Below are 20,909 nucleotides of genomic sequence, written 5' to 3'. Positions count from 1 at the left end.
TCTGACCCCCTTCTGCCAACTCCTCCTGAATCTTGGGCACCATTTTGGCTTCAATGGTGGGCTACCCAGCTCAATTTTTTCCTTGCCAAGTCCTATCTCCCCCATGTTCCCCCAAGGCCCAGCATCCTCATCTGCATCCTAAACCTGACCTCTTAGAACTTTCAGTTAAAGACAGAACCAGCAACCGCAGAATATAACATTGAACAAATTCACTGGGCAATAGAAACCTTCAGGCTCAGAGACAGAGATCTCTAAAGGGAAAGATCCTCCAGAGAGAATTGGGTCCAGTCCCTGCCTTCAAGAGGACAAAGAAGACTTATGCCCATTTTAGAGATGTGGCAAAGAAGGCCTACTAAATTGTAGACCTACCCAAGGTTGCACAGCTGGTAGGGTAAGGAGGATTTGAACACAGGATCACTGTCTTCTGGTGCTGTGCTTAGTATGACGCATAGTCCAGGGCATCTGGAGGTGAAGAAGACAAAATGGGCCGGGCACAGTGGTGCATGCCTGTAATCTCAGCAGCTCGGGAGACTGAGGCAGGAGGATCACAAGTTCAAAGCCAACCTCAGCAATTTAGCAAGGCCCTAAGCAACTTAGTAAGACCCTGTCTCTAAAAAAAAAAATTTTTAAATGGGCTAAAGATAAGGCTCAGAGATTAAGCGCCCCTGGGTTCAATCCCTGGTAATAAATCTTTTTAAAAAATGGACAAGGGAGCTCACTTCTCTTTTATGAGGTAGGAGAAGTGACTGTGTCTGGAAAGGTCAGGGAGGGGAGGTGGCCTTGCAGGGAAGATCTAGGAGGCAGCTTCTGGTTGCTACCATATTGTTTTTTTCACCCAGAACAAGGGATAATTTGATTGAGCTGGTAAGTCACCTGATATTTGGGGCTTAAGGCTGACCTGCCAGGGACATCTTCCCTCTCCTGACTTACTAGGCTGGGCCGGTGCTGGAGAACATGGAACCCTACCCCCAAACTTCTTCCCATACCCACAAACGGAACAAGGGTGCGATTGCTGCCTATGGTCTGGAAGAGAAAGCCACAGAGATGAGGACAAAGCACACAGGGCGCAAGCTGCATGCTTCAGAGAAACCAGCCAGGGCTGGGTCTGGGACAGGTGCCCCAGCAGTAACAGCTGCCAGCCGCCCAGAATGACGGGAACACAACAGGTGCAGAGGCGGGGGCGGGGACTGGAAGGGAATCTGAGAAAGCTGCAGGCAGTTGGGTGAGTTGGGTGCCCCTCCTGGCTCCTCCAAGCCCCAGGACCATTGCCAGGCCACCCCTTCTGGGACCCTCCAAGACACATAAACACACCTGCTCATGGTCCCTGGTTCTAGCCCCTTGGTCAGCCAGGTCAGCCGGGATGAGACAGAGGGTCCGTGCTGGGCAAAAAGGACCAAACAAGGAAGAAACCAGGAGCCTCTTCCCAGGACAGCGTGTGCCAGACACAGCCCACACCCACAGAGCCCCCAGCAGGAAGCAAACATTTGCCCGTGATAAGATCTTTGTCCAGGAAGCGTGGATGGATGGACCCACCCCACCCGTATGGAGCCTGGGTGCTCTGGCCTTGAGGTCACATAGGCCAGCTCTACCCCTGTGTGGCTGGATTAGCCACTGGGCTTTGTGAGCCTCGCCTTTCCCTCTGCCAAGATGGACTTAAAACGGCACAGGACTTAAGGACAGAATGACACAACGTCTGTAAGGCACGCTGTCTGGCAACTGTCCAGAGACCCAGAGAAGACAGGAAGGTGAAACCCGGAGCGGCTGAGGTCCCAGCGAGGAGATTCAGGGTGGGATGTGAGCGCTCCAGCCAGGAGCGGCAGAGGCGCAGCAGCAAGACCCCGCCCACCTGCACACCAGCACCCCTGGGACCGCCACGCTCGGCTGCTCCTAGTTTTCCATGTGTCAGCGCATGCGTGCCGTATGTGCAAATGCTCTGCCAGAGTGCTGGGGAGCAGCGGTTCCACTAAGTAGATTAAGCATTGTCCCTTGTCACCTGGGTTAGTGCTCTGCCTTTGATCAGAACGGATGAATTTTAAACTTGAAGCTAGTCCTTGTCCCAATCACAAGTGACAAATTACCAGCATCTGCATTCATAAGACTTGCTCGCTTCAGTATAACCTTGCTGGGGAGGGCGAGGAAGGGCAGACAAGGAGACTTTTATGGTGGGAGGAGAGGCGGCACAACAAGGAGACCCAGAGTGACATAGGAGATAGGACATATGTGCTGGCACAAGACAGAGCCTGATGCATCAGAGAAGCGGAAACACACTGGCTGATCCCCCGGGTCTGCAAGATTATGAGAAAAGCTGGTGAGGGTGACAAGGATAAAACCCTCCTCTTGAGGACAGAGCCGTCCCCTCCCTCCCGACGCACACTCATATACTCACCTCAGGCCCTGAAGCTCAGCCAAGGCTCCCACTACCCACCCTTTCTACAGCCAGGGCTCCAGCCAGCTGAAGCCACCCAAGGCTGGGTGGCACCCTGGGCTTCATGCGGCCAACTGTCCTTCCTTTGAGCAGTCTGCTTAAGCCAAGTGCAGTGGTATCATCCTCTTTAGAACCTTGTCCCCCACTACCGCACTTCCAGCTCTAGTCCCAGACTCAGGCTTTGACTACAAATCCCAGACAATCTCACACCCCACAGCCCTCCCCAACAGGGTCCTTAAAGACAGGGCACCATGCGCATATGGTGGCTTCTATGTGGCCCATCAAAGCAACTATCAAGACGATGGTCCTCCTAACCAAAGGACACCCCAGGAAGGGCAGCCACCTCCAGCAAACACTATGGCAGGACACCCATTTGCCTCCTGCAACCACTTCCTGTCACTGCCCCATCTCCCATTGTGCATACTATCCACTGCCCCATCCTTCCCTCTCTCTCTCTCCAATAGCCTATCAGGCTCCACCCCTAAGAGGCCACCCCTCTTCCCTCTCTTCTTGCCTCCAGCCCTGAAGCCCAGGATCCGACAAGCAACCAGTACAATGCTGGGGGGATCAAAGTTTAGATGGTGAAGCCTTCCCAGGGAGTCAGGATTCCTGGGGTCCCGGCAGACCCTGAGGCTGGGGCAAAATTCCACCAGGGAAAGTCTGTGAGAGCCTGGTACCATGTTTGTGTGTTGGGGGACCCCGGGAGGGTATCTCTTTTAATGCCTCCTCAGTTCTGCTCTCCATGGGGTAAGGACTCAGGAGGCAGGTTAATGCCCCTCCTATAGGAGCTGGGGGTCTTCTCCTAGGGATCCTCTCCCTCCCTCTCTAAGCAGAAACCCGACCTTCACACCCTCAACCCTGCTTAGCCAAACACCCTTCCCCTTCAGAGAAGAGAGATCTCCTTGTTCTCAGGGCCAGTGAAGGGAGGTGGCTAAATTAGGCCTTGCTTAGGGGTCTGTTCTCTTAGCTGTGACACCACCTGCAAGTCAGTGCCCTCCTGGGGCTGCAGTTCTCACGTGTGTGAAGTGGACACATTGGACTCGTCCATCTTTAGTTCTGAACCAGAAGTTACCTGCATCCGGGGGTTGGGAGGGGGTCTTTTCAGGGAGACAATCAGGAATTCCGGACTCACCTAAAGCAGGAGTCCCTCAACCAAGGTCTGGTGGGACGTCAAGGACCAGCCAGCTCTCAGCTGGGTCTCACTGCCTCCAAGTCCCCTTCCTGACCCCATCCAACATGGGCCCCCCAGAACCAAGGTTCCATGGCCCGCCCCTTGGGTTCTATGATCCAGGCCAGAGGTCTAGTGTAGCCCTGTTCAAGCGGTCACTGTGTCCCTCCCATATTCATCCTGTCCTTCCATCCTCTGAATTTTCCCACAGCTTAGGCCACCAGCATCATCCTGATGTGGACAATGTTCCAAACTCCATCCCCTCCTCAGGACAGCCAGGCTGACTCAGTAGCTCCTGAGCACCTCAGGATGAACCTGACCCACTTTGGGGAGCATTCAAGGTCCTCTGTGAACTGGCCCCAGCCCATGTGTCTGGTCTCATCTCCCTCGACACCCCCCACCCCAGGTACTCCATGCATATGAGCCCCGTATGTCAACATGGCCACATCTTGCGTGTCCATGACTCTGAGTACTGTCCCTTCATCTGGAGTCCCCTTCTCCCAAAATGTTCACTCAAAATTCCCTATTTAAACTGGATGCAGCTGGAGCATGCCTATAATCCCAGCGGCTCAGGAGTTTGAGGCAGGAGAATCATGAGTTCAAAGCCAGCCTCAGCAACTTAGCGAGGCCCTAAGCAACTTAGTGAGAGCCTGTCTCTAAATAAATTCAAAAAAGAGCTAGGGATGGGGCTGAGACTGTGGCTCAGTGATAGAACACTTGCCTAGCATGTGTGAGGCACTGGGTTCAATTCTCAGCACCACATATAAATAAATGAATAAAATAAAGGTCCATACATCTACAAAAATATTTTTAAAAAAAAGAGCTGGGAATGTGGCTCAGTGGGTAAGCACGCCTGGATTCAATCCTCAGTACCCCCCCCCCCAAAAAAAAGAAAACTCCTGATTAACCTTCACCTCTTGATTCAGAGGGGTCTTTCTTCTGAGATCATATCCAATGTCCTCTGTGCAGCCCCAGCTCTACAGCGACAGCAAGAGACCCCTTCCCATACAGGCAGCAAATCTGAGGCCAGACAGGGAGCTTTTAATCTCTGGATCCCCAGCACCTAACATGGTGGGCACTTGTTGATGCTCAAAGTATATTTTATGCAGGAAAAAAGAAGAGGAAGAATGGCTGAGACTGATGGCATGGTCCTTGTTTTGCCCCCATTCGTCCCTTCTCCAGGCCAGCTTGCAGCCCTGAGGTCACTGTCCCAGCCATGATGTTCAAGGTCCCTTTGGACCCATAGTTGACAGATTGCCTGGCCCATGACCTTGCCACCCCAGAGGTGACCCTCCCCGTTCTCTTGATTCTATTGGCAGCACCAACTGGTGCTCACTCAGACAGAAAACGCCAAGAAGCTGAGCAGCCAGGTGTGTCCTGGAATAGTGAAGAACCGGAACACAGAGGCTTATCTGATCATCTTCCCCGTAGGCAGCAGAAGAGGATCCCAGATCCCCCTGCAGGACCCCAGGAGGAGATGCTGCAAGCCTTGCACCCGGCTCCCTCCCAGCTTCTCCTCTGGATTAAATCAGCAGGGGAAAGAGCTCCTCCATCTCATTTGCATAAACCATTTATAGCAGCGCATTCAAACCCAAGCCTTCCAAGCCCACTGCGATTGCCTGTGGCTTCCCAGTCTATTCTTTCCCTTCTCTTTCAGGTTTTGTTGTTGTTGTTGTTGTTGTTGACAGGAATCTGGGCTCAAGAGAAATCTCTACCTTGGCTGTCCCTGGCAGAGGAAGAACTTTACTTTCTCTCCACATTGAATGGGGATGTTAAGCAGCCATCCCCTGGGTGTCAATGACCTACAGTGCACAAAGCCTGTGAGCACCCATGGGCTCCCCAGGAATGGCAGGAGGTAGCTAAAATTGCAGCCTGTTTTACAGATGAGGAGACTGAGGTTCCAAGAAGTTCAATGACTTGTCCGCACGCCACACAAAAGGAGTCCTCACTGCTTAAGCCAGGTCAGGGCAATAGTGGTTATTTGTAACAGACAGCCTGACCCAGGTTCCAAGAATCCAGAAGAAAGAACTCTCAAAATTCAAAAATAAGAAAATAACCCAATAAAAAAGAACAGGCAAAAATTTAAACAGACACATCACCAAAGCAGACATATGGATAACAAAAAAGCATGTGACAAAATGCTCAACATGATTAGTCATTAATAAAATGCAAGTTAAAACTATGATGAGATACCACACATGCCTCGCAGAATGGCCCAAATTAACAAGTGTCGGTGAAGATATGGAGATGTCGGGACTCTCACTCTCCATACACTGCTGGGGAAATGTAAAACGGCACAACCATTTTGGAAAACATTTTTGGGGCATTTTCTTGAAAAGTTAACACACGTCTACTATATGTGACTGAACCATTCTACGACTAGGTATTTACCCAAGAGAAAAGGAAAAACATGTTGACACATAGGCTTTTAGTAACTTTACTGTAATAGCCCCAAATTGAAAACAACCCAAATGTCCATCAACAAGTGAACGAATAAATTGTGCTATATTCACATCACAGAATATCACTCAGTAATAAAAAGCAATGGACAGGGGGCTGGGGTTGTGGCTCAGTGGCAGAGCGCTTGCCTAGCATGCATGAGGCACTGGATTTGAGCCTCAGCAGTCAGTACATGAAAATAAAATCAAGATAATGTGTCCACCTAAAAATAAAAATAAAATTTTTTTTTAAAAAAAGCAATGGACAATTGAGATACATTCCAACATTTTGAATGAATCTCAAGATATTTATGCTGAGAGAAGCCAGAGGGGAAAAGGAGTGAATATTGTATTATTCCATTTATACAGAACTAGAAAAAATGCAAACAAAATATGACAGGAAACACAGGCGGTGACTTGAGCAGCAGGGTGGGACAGGGAGGAGCAGGAGAGAGTAATCCCCAAAGGTACAAGGAAGTTTCTGAAGGTAACAGAGACGTCCTGATGGTACTGATAACTTCACAAATCTATACATACGTCAAAACACATTAAGTTGTACATTTAAATATGTGCCATATGTTGTATGCCAATTATAGTTTAATAAAATTGTATTTTCTAACTTAAAGCGCTGGGCATGAGAGAAGAGGGTAGGGAAAGAAAATTGTTGTTTCTATAAAAACCAAATTGAGTCAATGCCTTTAAAAATTAAAAATAGAATTATCATATGATCCAACAATTTCACTTCTGGGTACAAACCCACAGAATCGAAAGCAGGAACTCAGATATTTGCACACCCATGTTCATGGCAGAATTACTCACAATGGGAGCAATTCAAGTGTCCATCAAGGAATGAATGGATAAGCAAAAGGTGGCATACATGCATACAAAGGAATGTCATTCATTGTCGAAAAGGAAGGAAATTCATTGCCGAAAGGAACCTTAAAGAAATTATATTAAATGAGCCAGGCATGGTGGCACACGCCTATAATCCCAAGCATCTTAGGAAGCTGAGGCAGGAGGATCACAAGTTCAAAGCCAACCTCAATGCGGGGGAGGGGGAGGGGGATATACTTGTACTGCTGGCGGGACTACAAATTGGTGCAACCACTCTGGAAAACAGCATAGAGATTCCTCAGAAAACTTGGAATGGAACCACAGTTGACTGGGTTATCCCAATCCTCGGCATATACCCAAAGGACTTAAAGTCAGCATACTATAGTAACTCGACCCCATCAATGTTTATAGCAGCTCAATTCAAATAGCTAAGCTAGGAACCAACCTAGGTGCCCTTCAATAGTTGAATGGATAAAGAAAATGTGATATATATATATATATATATATATATATACACACACACACACACACACACACACACACATTCACACACACAATGGAATATTACTCAGCTATAATTGTGTATTACACAATCAGTATTAGTAACTTATTTAATGCTTACTTAAGACTATAGTTAACTTATGGCCTACACACACACATATTTACCTATTATTTTATCACTAATATCTTTAAACCTTATGTCCTTATCCTAAGCAAAGCTATATGATCATGCTGATATATCTGTTTATGGCTATATTGGTTTAACCTTATCTATGCCTTTGTTACTCATACTTTATTTCCTATGGCTTAAATCCTATGTCTTACAGTTGCTTATTATCTATTACTTTATCTTATCTTACTTATCAAAATCTTATTCCTATAGTCTATAACCTATACCTATAACTTATTGATTATATTGATTAGTTCATGCCACAACACAGGAAAGGAGAGAGGAAGGGAAGGAGGGAGGGAGAGAGGGAGGGAGGGAGGGAGAGAAAAGAATTTATGAAATGAGCCAGTAACAAAAGGACAAAAATTGCATGACTCTACTTATCTCAGATACCCAGAGCAGTCAAATCTCAGAGACAGAAAGCAAAATGGTGGCTGCCAGGGGTCGGGGCAGTGAGAAACAGGGAGGTATTGTTGAATGGGAATAGAGCTTCAGTTTCAGAAAACTGAAAGCATTCTGGAGATGATGATTGCAAAAGAACACATGTGCTTAACGTCACTGAGCTGTATACCTGCCAGGCTCCATGGCACATGCCAATAATCCCAGTGATGCAGGAGGCCAAGGCAGGACCAGTCTGGCAACATAGTGAGACCCTGTCTCAAATAAAAAATAAAAAGGGCTGGGTATGGAGCTCAGAGGTAGAGCCCCCCTGGGTTCGATCCCCAGTACCATCAAACAAACAAACAAAAATGGTTAAGACAAGGGCTGAGGTGTAGCTCGGTGGTAGAGCGCTTGCCTAGCATGTGTGAGGCACTGGGCTCGATCCTCAGCACCTCATAAACATAGATAAATAAAGGTATTGTGTCCTTCTACAACTAAAAAATATATTTTAAAAATAATGGTTAATATAGTAAATTTTATGCAATGATGTTTTCCTGCAATGATTTTTATTTTTAAATTTGTTTTAATTAGTTATACAGGACAGTAGAGTGCATTTATGTACTCTGATATCTCATACATAGATGGGATATAATTTCTCATTTTTCTGAGTGTACATGTTTAGAACATATTGATCATGCAGTCACATATATATAAAGTAATAATGTCTGTTTCAGTCTACTATCTTTCCTATCCCCGTATCCCCTCCCCTCCCCTCCATTCACTTCCCTCTACCTAATATAAGGTAATTTTATTCTTCTCTAGTGCCCGGCACCTTACTGTGAATTAGCATCCGCATATTAGAGAAAACATTCGGCCTTTGGTTTTTCTGAATTGGCTTATTTCACTTAGCATGATATTCTCTATCTCCATAATTCTCTATTACTGGCAAATGCCATAATTTCATTCTTCTTTAAAACTGAGTAATATTCCATTGAATATATAGATCACATTTTCTTTATCCATTCATCTATTGAAGGACACTTAGTTTAGTTCCATAGTTTAGCTATCATGAATTGAGCTGCTATAAACATTGACATGACTGCATGACTGTAGTATGCTGATTTTAAGTCCTTTGGGTATAAATCGAGGAGTGGGATAGCTGGGTCAAATGGTGGTTCCATTCCAAGTTTTCTGAGGAGTCTCCATACTGCTTTCCACAGTGGTTGCACCAATTTGCAGTCCCACCAGCAATGTATGAGTGTACCTTTTTCCCCATATCCTCACCAACATTTATTGTTGCCTGTATTCTTGATGATTGCCATTCTGACAGGAGTGAGATGAAATCTTACTGTAGTTTTGATTTGCATTTTTCTAATTGTTGGAGATGTTGAACATTTTTTTCATGTTTTTTGATCGATTATATTTCTTCTTCTGTGAAGTGTCTATTCAGTTCCTTATACCATTTATTGATTGGGTTATTTGTTGCAATTATTTTTTAAAAGTACAAAAACACAAACTAAGTTGAGAATCTTAAAAAGATGCTGGTCCCTTAAAAAATGCTTTAAATTATAGGTAGGCAAGACAACCATAAAACATTCAGGGAAAAAAATCTAGAAGGATTTTTCACACAAATTCATCCACAAGAATTTTTAGGCTCTCATTGCACTTTTATTCATTTATTTGCTTATCTATTTTCAGTGCTGGGATGGAAGCCAGCCCCCCAGGTATGCTAGGCAACTGCTCTACCGCTGAGCTACATCCCCCGCCCGTCTTATTCTGCTTTCAAGAAGACCAAACCTGGACAGCATGCCCCAGGAGAGGGTGTACAAGAACAACCCAGGGGAATTCCAATCTTCAGGCCCTCTGTCTACATCAAGAGATTTACTAATTAAAGGAAATTCACTTAGGGATGTTTGTATCACTTTATACCATTCCCCCAATACTGTTCACTTAACCAACCAATGAGGCTTCAATTGTGACTATATGAGACAAAAGAGATTCTACAGATATAAAAATAAGGCCCAGGAAAAAATGCAGCCAATGTTGACTTTAATCCTTTCTAGGTGAGTTCTTACGTTTTTTTCTTCATGCTTTCCTGGATTTTCCAAAAAGCGTAGATCACTTTGATAATAATGTAAGTAAAGAGCTGCTTTTAAGATAGCTTTTGGGGGTGATGGTATCAGAATTTAAAATAATTTTTTTAAAAACGAGGTCTGGAGCAGAGTATGATGTCCAGGACAGAAGCCCAAAACCACACACAGGCCCGGGAGGGTTTAGGACCCTGTGGACAAGTTCTTAAGGGGTTCCTTTGTCTCTGCGGAGTCCCAGACCCAGTTAGCCCTCATAGGCACCCAAGATGGAGCCCTGGCACAGACTCCCAGAGACCCCTGGGAAGGCGAGTGAATCCAGGATTCCTCCATGTTACCTTACACACTTTCGAACACCTAAGTCTGGCCTGGGATTGAGGAGAAGAATAAGAGAAGGAAAAGGAATTTAACCCTTTTTAAGCAGTAGGTACAGCCACTGTGGTCACTACTCAAATGTCTCATTTGTTCCTCAATGAAGCTGGTCAAAGAAGGAGTTGGGCCAGGCGTGGTGGCACATGTCTGTAATCCCAGCAGCTTGGGAGGATTGTGAGTTCAAAGTCAGCTTCAGCAATGGTGAGGCACTAAGCAACTCAGTGAGACCCTGTCTCTAAATAAAATACAAAATAGGGTTGGGGGTGTGGCTCAGTGGTTGAATGTCCCTGAGTTCAATCCCAGCACCAAAAAAAAAAGGAAGGAACTGGGAGGCTGGGCGTATAGCTCAATGGTAGAGCACATGCTTAGCATGTGCAAGGTCCTAGGTTCATCCCCAGCAACACACACACACACACACACAGGGCAGCCAGGTACATTGGTGCACACCTATAATCCCAACCGTAGGATTATGTGCCAGAACATCTCTTGGAGTTTGGGCCCTCTCTTCTCTTGGAGAGTGAATAAAATGGTTGGGTTTTTTGTTTGCTTGTTTGTTTGTCTTTGTTTTTTCTGTTTATTATTCTCTGTTTGCAAAACTTTGTACCCCGTGAAAACTGGCCACAAGTCACCCTAACAACTCCATCCCATCCATTCCCAGAGGGAGCCCCTGGTAGTAGATGGATGGGTCTTCACTCAGTCTTAGCCTCTATTTGCACAAAGTTAATGAATGGGAGATAAGTAGATGCACATCTAGATACCAAGGTATGAAACAGACTAGAGAGCTATTCCTCTGGATCTCTACATTACTCAGTCCCTTGCTGCCCTTCAAGGTCATCAGGCCTTCTCTGGCCAACCTATTTAAAAGTACCCCTAGCCATGCCCCTTCATGTCTTCTTTCTTTCCAAAGCACTTATCACCATCTGACAAGCCATTCTGGGCCTTTTTCTCTTTTAATCTGTCTCTCCTTGTAAGAGTATAAGTCCATGGCACAGGGAATCATCCGCCGCTGTATCCTAGTGTCCAAAACAGTGCTGGGCACCCAGTAGACCTTGAATAAATGTGAACTGAAAGAAAGAAATCAGAAAGGCAGGAAGGGAAGGAAGAAGGGAGGGCAGGAGAAAAGAAGAGGGAGGAAAGAGAAACGTAACAGTCTAAATATAAAAGGTTCATGCTGCACGTATTGCTGCACAAATTTTCTCTTAACAATATGATTGACGTTTTTCATCATGGTACCTCATCAGTGTTAACAGCTACAAAGTATTCCCGTGCATGGAGATTCCATCCTTAATCCACTCACTCCATCTTGAAGCTCTGTGTGAGCAGCAAGTAGGGAGGGGGCACAGGGAGATGCCCCCCCATGGCTCTTGGCAATCAAGGTTCTTGAATTTCAGACTATGAAACCAACTCTTCATGGACCAGTGCATACAAAGTTGCTCTCAAGAGGAGATATGGCCCCCAGACCTGATGGGACTTCAAAGAGACCTGGCTGGAGGTGTGAACCCTCAAGAAAAGATGTCTTCATTGGGTGCCAGGAATCAGTGAAAAGGGGTGTCACTGAGGCAAATCATGGTAGGGCCACGAAACAAAGCCAAGGAGTTGGTGCCCACGTGTTGGGTCTGCCTGGCAGGTGTTTCCCTGTTGGTGAAATGGCCTGGGCAAAGCTCAGAGCCCACAGGCATTAAACTCTCAGACTGTTCTCAGCTCACCTAGTTTGATATGGCTTTACTCAGCCCCCAAGCAGCTCCCTACAGGGCGAGTGTCTCAGGCAGTAATTTCTCTTTGGGAAAGAGTGAACTTCTGATTTGATCCATGAGTTTTTGTGGACTTGCATAGAGGGAAGCAGGATCTCCCAGTCCTATCAACTCAGAGGAGTTGAGAAGATGGGAATTTGGGACCAGCCTAGCTAAGGATCAAAGGCTGGGCAGAGACGTGCTCACTAGAAACCCCTTCCTTATACTGACCACCTATATGATCAGCAGCCTGCCCTGTCCCATATCACACTTTCTTTCAACTTCCAGTAATAAACGTCTATGTTTAATGAGCTCTTACTATGCACCAGGCCCTGAGCCACATCACCTACGGCTATAGTCTCATTTAAACTGCACAACAGTACATGCACCTAGAGAGACACCTAAGGATCCCACGGGTCAAGATTCAGGAGTCAGGATTTTAACCCAGAAACCAGACCTGGAGGCACACACCAATAACCCAAGCACCCAGGAGGCAGAGGCAGAAGGATTTCTTGAACCCAGAAGTTCAAGACCATGCCCTGGCAACACAGCAAAACCTCCGACTCAGGAAAAAAAAAAATTTTTTTTTTGGACCCAGGCCTGACTGACCCCTGGGCAAATATTTCACAATGAGTACCCATGGTTCCTTGTACCAGTATCACCTGGGATTCTTATTTAGAAAGAGAGAGAGAGAGGCCCAAGGAGTCCACCCTCAGGCTTACTAAACCAGATTATCTGGAGGTGGGCCCCTCGAGCCTGCATTTTTTTATTGTGGTAAAATGCACATATAACATAAAGTTTGCTGCCTTAACCATCTTGAATATGCCATTAAGTGTTCAATGCCATTAAGTACATTCACATTGTACAGCTATCACCACCAGCCATCTCCAGAACTCCTTCATCCCACAAAGCTGAAACTGAACCTACCAAGCACTAACTCCCCATTTCCTCCTCCCCACAACCTCTGGTTACCACCAACCTGCTTTCTGTCTTTATGAATTTGACCTCATGTAAGTGGAATCAAACACTATTTGGTGTGTGTGTGTGTGTGTGTGTGTTTGGCTTATTTCATTTAGCATAATGTCTTCAAGGTTAATCTGTACCTTATTTTTTTTTCCCTCCAGAATCCTGGACCTCACACATTCTACCCTTGAACTACATCCTCAGCCCTTTTTATTTAATTTTGAGACAGCATCTTGCTAAATCACCCAGGCTGGCCTTGAACTTGCAATCCTCTTGCTGCAATCTCTAGGTTTCTGGGACTACAGGCATATGCCACTGTGCCCAGCAAAATTTTCTTCCCTTTAAAAAAGGTTGATGAGGCTGGGGATGGTAGAGAGGCACATTCAATGGTAGAGAGCTGGCCCAGCAATCTTGAGGCCCTGGGTTTGATCCCCAGTACTGAGAGGGAAAAAATAACTTGCCAGTAAAAAAGCTAAATAGCATGTATTACAAATACATACCACATTTTGCTTACGCAGTCAACTACCAATGGACACGTTTCCGTGTTTTAGCTATGAGAATGATGCTACTATAAACATGGGTAACCAAATATCTCTTCAATACCCTACTTTAAAAAAAAAAAGACCCTATTGTCAACTATTTTATGTGCATTCCCAGAAATGGAACTGCTGGATCACATGGCAAGTCTATTTTTAATTTTTCAAAAGATCACCATATAGTTGTCCACAGCAGCTGCACCATTTTATATTCCTACTAATGGTGCACAAGAGTTCAATTTCTCCAAGACCTTGCCAACCCTTCTTATCTCCTGGCTTTAACAGTAGTCATCCTAATAGGTGTGTGGTGGCATGCCGTTGTAATTTTGATCTGCATTTCCCTGATGGTGTTGCTAAACATTTTTTCATGTGCTTTTTGGCCACGTATGTATCTTCTCTGGACAAATATTCAAGTTCTTTGTCCCTTTTTTAATCAGGTTGTTTAGCTATAAGAGCTCCCCATATAGTCTAGACAGAAATCCCTTATCAGACACATGATTTACAAACATTTTCTCCCATTTTGTGGATTGCTTTTTTACTCTGTTGATATTGGGGGGGTTGTTTGTTTTTGTTGTTCTTGTTCTTGTTTTTTAATGGAGTTTTACTATGTTTCCCAGGTTGTTCTCAAACCCCTGAGCTTAATCTATTCTCCCACCTCAGCCTCCCAAGCATCTGGAACTAAAGGCATTTGATAGTTTTTTTAAAAAAAAATTTGAAATATTTCCATGTAGTTAAATATTTTTATTTTTCCTTGTTGTCTGTGCATTTGGTGTCACATTCAAGAAATTACTGCCAAAGTCAATGTCATGAAGTCTTTTCACTGTTTTCTTCTAAAAGCTTTATAGTTTTAGGTCTTACATTGAGGCCATGGATCCATTTTGAATATTTGTATATGATGCGAGGTAAGGGTCCAAGGTCATTCTTTTGCATATGGATATCCAGGCATTTCAGCACCATATGTTGAAAAGACTGTCCTTCCCTTTGAATGTTCTTGGCCCCCTGTTGGAAATCATGTGAGCATATATAAGAGGATTTATTTCTGGGCTTTCAATTCTATTACAGTGGTCTAGATAGCTATCTTCAGGCCAGTACCACGTTATTGTTATTATTGTAGTTTGCAGTTAAATGTTGAAATCAGGAAATGTGAGTCCTCTAGCTTTGGTCTTTTACAGAATTGTTTTGGCTATTTTGGGTCTTCTGAAGAGGAATCTGCATTTTTACAAGTTCTCAGGCAATTTATAGGCCCATTAAAGACTGAGAGCCACTGCTCTGTGCCACATCATTCCTCTAAACTCTACTTCTGCGTTTCTCTAGCCCTCTGCCCTCTCCTGGCTCTCTTTGGATCTCTCCAACAACTCCTTCATGGTTTCATTCTGTCTATCCTGTGTTACCTCAATTACTGTCACAGTGAAGCAGCACCCATTTCTGACAATACATTGCAGCCAAGACTTCTCTAAGCTTCAAGATCAAACATGAAGCTCCTGACCGAACATCTCGCCCAGGATGTCTCAGGGCTCCTCTGATACACTCCAACTAAAGTTCAACCCACCAGCTTTCCCTCCAACCCTCCTCTTTTGCCTGGGATCCTAATGGAATCACCATCAACCTTGGAATCAAACAGTATTTGGTTTGTGTGTTTGTGTAAAAGCCTGGGCACCATCTTGGATTCTTCCTTCTCCCTCGCCATCCATATCATTCATTCACCAACCCAATCAAACACACCTCTTCAGACTTTGGATTGTTCCCCAATACAACTCTACTTGGTCTCCCATCTTGTCCCTCTTAAATCCATCCTCAGGAAGGCAGCTCAAGTGATCCAATCCAAAACCTTTAACTCCCACACCTGGGGCCAGTGTGAACGCCGCTTCCTGCATCATCCCCTTTTACTTTTACTGCTGAGCTAACTGTCTCATTGGGTGGTGGTTTGCTCTTGGCAACAAGACAGTCTTGTAAATGAGTGTCTCACTAACCTCGTAGAAGTGAAAGTTTACTGTACCTTTATAAACAGCCTTGGATTACAGTACTAGTGTTACTGCAGAAGAGCAATGAATGGAATTTTCATAGTAAACTATGCAACGTCTCCTACCCTCATTTCCCCACGCCAGGGGCCTTCTAGGTACTATGTCTTAAGGCCCCACACTTTCTGACGTGGCTCTTTGTGGTTTTCTAGTCCTACACTGGTCAGTTACAGCTTCTTCACCCCAGCTGTGTGCTCTCTGTGAAAAGAATAAGTGACAGATGAGAAGCTCTTTTCAAAGGACATAAAACAGGGAGCTTCCTTTAGAAAGAATATCTAAACGTGCACTTTCTATTTCTCGAGTTGGGGTCCCAGATGAAGATAAGGAAGCAGGGTCAGAGAGACCCCAAGCTGGCTGAGCATCCAGCAGTCAGGACCCTGGCTCAGGGGTCAGAGGCATCATGCTGGCCTGTTTCCTGCCCGCTCCCACCCTCAGAGGCAGACATTTATGGATGTCAGTTCATGTCCTCCTTGCAACAGTCCACATGCACTGCTTTCTCTGCAGAGCTGGGGAAACAGAGCCCTGGATTTTGAAGCCTTTGCCTTGAATTACAGGCCAGCCAGTAAGCATCAGAGTCAAGATGTGAATCCCAGTTCTGCCATTACAGCTCATGCCCTCGGCACGGTGCCCGCTGATGCTCTCTGTCCCCCACCAGCCCCACCCTCTCTAGGAGCCTGAGCAGGAAGAATCTCTTCCCCCGACAAACTTGTGAGGCTGACCAGCCCCTGCAGACTCAGGATTCTGGAAGAGGGAGAAGCCCAAGGGCAGATGGCCCAGGCCAGGGAAGGAAGGGCTAATTCTGGCCAGAGATCATCAGAGAGCAGAGACCTCATGGAATGTCTGCACCCCTCTGCCCAGGAAGGAGAAACCTGGGCAGAGAGGGACAGTGGCCTGACTAGTAAGCTGGCTCACACAGCATGTCCTAGCTGAGAAACACTCCCTCAACCTCCGTTCATACAGGACACATCCTTGGAAAGGCTCAAGAACAGGCCGGGCCTCCAGGGCAGATTGGAAGACCAAGGCCAAAGTTACACGGGCACAGCAGAGTCCGTCAAAGCCAGCTCTTTGAACTCCCAGCCTCTTCTCTCTCATCTTCTCCCATATCCCTCCCATGGCTCTGGGCTCCAGGCCTCAGTGATCAGCTTCCCAGAACCCCTAGAGGGTTCCCAGGCTGCAGGTCACTTCCAGCCAGATTCATCAGTGCCCTCAACCCCCAGCCCCGCCAGTGTCTAGGCCAGAGGCACCCTGGCCCATAGCATAGAGGCCTGAGAAGCAGGGGACCACAAGTCCTGGCTGCAAGTCCTCCCCTTGCTTCAACCCCTGTGAGTCTGGGCAGGTCCATTCTCTCGAGGCCTTGGTTTCTCCTCTTTGAAGGGGTCAGACTGGACAACACACGCCCAGGCCCTCTCCACCCCTGGGACAGCCCAAGGCTGTTTCCAGGCCGTGAACCTGGCGGAGTCCCAGGACCAGCTTCTATGTCACAGACACCTTGGTGACTCTTACAGGGGTCACTTGAGCTACACCCCCGGGGTGAGGCCCAGCCAGCCCTCCTCAAAGTTCCCAGTGCCTCCCAGTGAAAAACAAGGAATTTCATTCCAAATAAGGGAACCTACAGCAAAGTCCCCCGCCACAGCCCAGTTCCGGCTGGTTTATGTTAGCTGGACAAGACTAAACAGACCTTCACGTTCCCAGTATTAAGCACTAAAAATGAAAAAGCTCCTGTTTGTCTCTGGAGCACTGGGGCACGGGAGAGGTCGGTGCTCCCCCGAGGCCCCTGAGAGGCTCCGCAGACCCAGGGGGTGCTTGCTGAGGGCAGCGGTGGGAGGTGGACTTCAGCCGGGCAGCGAAGCAGATGAACATGGGTGATGCCCTGAGGGAAGAGTGGAGGGGGGACCAGACTGGGAAGCCAGAGGGTGGGAGAAAGGGAGGCAGGAGAGGGAGAAGGGAAGGGAAGGAGGGAGGCTCCTACCCACCTTCCAGGAAGAAGGGAAGAGGGGAGAAAAGGGACTCAACCACTTCCTGGACCTCGTTCCAGCTGCCCCACCTGCCTCCCTCAGTGTGGACACAAACTACAGGAAATAAACATTGAATTATTTACAAAACAAAGAAGGCTGGAGCAAGACTGCCTGCCAGCTTTCCCAGGAGGCCACTCTCCACACACACCTGCCCTCTAACTTAGCCGTGCCCAGCAGGGCCTGCCCCTCCTCCCTCCATTGCCTGGACCATGGCCCTTGCCACTGGGATCTGGCAGCCTGAGGGCAGGCACCACTCTTCCAATCTTAGAGACGCATAAACAACACTCAGTGACTGAGTGACCTGCCCAGCATGATTCATCTATCAGGGGTGTGCGGAGACCAGTGGCACCCACAGCTGCTGAGTCCTTGGTTCAGGTCCTACGCCACAAGTCACACTGTCCTTGGCCAGCCTTGCCTTATCACAGACAGGCAGCTCCATCTTCTCCTTCAGCCCCCACCACCACGCCCACCACCAAGGGAAAGCCCTTCTCTGTCTACCCAAACTTCTCCCTCATTCTGCAAGGAAAATCCCTCCACCAGGAAGTCCCACCTAACTCCACTCAGGCTAACTGACCGTGGTCTCCTCTGGCCTTGGGTCTCCTTCAGCCCCACTGATCAGCTCCACAAGTTCTATGAAGGCAAGACTACGTGTGCTCTGAGTCTGGCATAGACCTACGAGACACCCAAGGAACATCTGTGCCATGGATGAGCGAAGCAGGAATGAATGCTCCCATCCTGCTCTCACCTTCTCTTATCTCAGACCAGCGCCTGGTATATTCAGGAAATGTCCTTTCAACAGGGCCCATGGAAGGAAAGTCGGAATTCCCCAGAATCAGCCCTTTCTTGCATTCATTTCAAAATATTTGTGGACTGCCTGCTGTGTGTGCCAGGCACTAGTGGTGGTGATTCAACGGTAACTGAGAGAAAGTAGATGCTACCAACAAGCGACTGGTCCTGACTACCAGTATGATCAGAGCTGCGATGGGGGCCCAGGGCAGCAATGGGAGACGACAGCAGAGGCCATGCAGCCTACCCTGGTGTCCCGGAGGAAGTATACCCTAAGCCAAGGCCTGAAATCTGAGCCCAATTGATGACAAGGCTAAAATGTGTTGTATTTCCATCAGTTGTCTTAAATAAGGAACCAAGACATGGAAAAGTCAGGCCTCTGGTTTAGGCAGCAGGACAAAGTCCAACTCGGAGCCTGGGCCTCATCACTGCCTGCCTTTCCTCTTCCCTCCTCATACCTTTAGCCTAACTAACAGAATGGTACCCCCAACCCTCCACCCACCGGATGTCCTTGGGGAATTCCAGAGGCCTCAAGGCTGCACCAGAGGTCAACATCTGGGTTGGGTTCCATAGCTGGACCCCCAGGCCTCCCTGCTTCCCAAGTTCCTTGGCCAGGCCCAGAAATCAGGGTTGAGGGTCACTGCAGTCCCAAGCAGACATCCTCAGATGGACTTGCTGGTGAGAGCATGGCTTCCCTTCTCAGGTGCCAGAGAAGGGGCTCTGTCCCACAAAAGCTACTCTGAAACAGGAAAGAAACTACCCCATACCTGGAAACCATCTCCCCCATTCACTGATGTTCCCTGTTTGAGTGGAGCAGAGGAAGACCTCTGTCCTGGCTCTTTATTTGAGGTAAGGAATGAAAGTACAACAAATCTTAGCTATTGTCATCATTGAGCTCAGGTCTCAGAGGACTTCTTAAAAAGAAAGGTACGTCTGGAGCAAGGGTAGATGGGGACTGAGGCCAAGGGTCAGCACCTACCCTAAGGTCCATGGACAGCAGCATGACCTGGCCACTTGGGCACAGGGGCATCGAGGTGCCTGGGAGACAGCTAGGAAATAGTGATTCCTTGTTCAGGTCCTATGCCTCAGGTCCTATATCTGAGCAGCCTCCAGGGGATCTTAAGCAAGATCCAGGAAAGAAGAGGACAGAGGGTCCACCAAGCTGAGAGCCCAAGACCAACGAAGCAGTGTTTTCTCCCCAGCAACTTTGGCTCTCTAAGAGAGGGACCCACATTGGAGGTAAGAGGAGAGACAGGAGAGGGGATGGGGCGGCTAAGATTTGTTGCAGACTCGAATGTGCCAGCCAGCCTGGGCAAGAAGACAGCCCCTCTGCATCCCAGCCACTCACAGAACACAAGGAAGACAGCTGGACCCCTTTTGTTCACAGTTTACAACATATTTTCACTCACTGCCTGGGCGGAGTGAGAGCTGGTCACTGAGGAGGGGAGCCGTTGGCCCGGCCCAGCCCAGCTCCCACCCACCAGAGCCACAGGCCAAGCCTCAAGAACCCAGACTTAACATCCCACTCAACAAGAGCTCCGTCTCCTCAGGGCCCACTCAGCACAAGTTAAGATCCGATTGGCACTAATTGGACCAAACTGGCAGTGCCTGGGGCAGCTTGAGCGCTGTCACCATGGATTTGACTCATGGAGCAATGGCCATCGGTGCCTTTGGAGCCCACCATTAGTGTCACTTTGGGAGGCTTAAGTGAGTATGGATGGTGCTTTGTGAGTCAGCCTCACTGTCTGGCCAATACTGGCACCCAGAGACCTAGAGCTTACAAGCGACTAGACCATGGTCTTACTTTCAGGCAAGGGCTGGAACCCAAGGGAGATCAGCTCAGAAATCTGTCTACTGCCCTGCGTCTTTTGGTGGCCCTGTTATGGTTTGGATGTGAGGTGTCCCCTAAAAGCTGCTGCGTTGATGCAGGGATGTCCAGGGGTGAAATAATTGGATTGTGAGAGCTGGGACCTAATCTGTCCATTCTAGTTTGAATGAACTGAGTGGTACTTGTAGACAGGTGGGGTGTGGCTGAAGGAAGTGGGTCACTGGGGACGTTTCCTAGAAGGGTTCACCCCCCACCCCCCGTTGCCCCTTCCCCATCTCCCTCTCCCTCTCTCCCTTTCTCCCTCTCTTTCCTGGTTGCCAGGAATAGAGCAGCGCTCCTCCACCATACCCTTGTGCCATAATGTCCTGCCTTACCTTGGCCCAAAGCAATGGACTTGTCCTACCATGGATTAAACCTCTGGAGCCATGAGCCTAAATAAACTTTTCCTCCTCCAAGTTGTTCTTGTCAGGTATTTTGATCACAGCAATAGAAAGCTAACTAACACAGCTCCAGAGAGTTTGCTCTAGAAAAGAAAACTCTTATCTTTCCCTCAGGGCATGAGACCTCCACCCTGATAACCAAAACCCAAGCCCAAGTGAAGTAGCCCCCAAAAGACCCTTACCATAATTAAGCTTCTCCAGGGACCCTACACACACAC

General features: G+C 47.5%; 1 protein-coding gene across 2 annotated transcripts in view; it reads right to left on the bottom strand.

Moving 5' to 3' along the window:
• Neurl1 (neuralized E3 ubiquitin protein ligase 1) overlaps positions 1–20,909 on the bottom strand; it is a 72,281-nt gene that overhangs the window by 37,970 nt on the left and 13,402 nt on the right. The window contains exon 1 of one of the 2 annotated variants that reach the window (XM_046450362.2): positions 1,312–1,427. The exons of the other annotated variant lie outside the window; for it this stretch is intronic. The gene's annotated coding sequence lies outside the window, so the exon portion shown is untranslated. Of the gene's footprint in view, positions 1–1,311; positions 1,428–20,909 lie in introns of those variants that run through there. 2 annotated transcript variants of the gene reach the window in all.

Source organism: Marmota monax, unplaced genomic scaffold (assembly GCF_021218885.2).
Source record: "Marmota monax isolate L192 unplaced genomic scaffold, Marmota_monax_Labrador192_F-V1.1 WCK01_AAM20220418_F8-fsc00004, whole genome shotgun sequence".
NCBI lineage: Eukaryota > Metazoa > Chordata > Mammalia > Rodentia > Sciuridae > Marmota > Marmota monax.
This window is presented reverse-complemented; position numbering and strand designations above follow the sequence as displayed.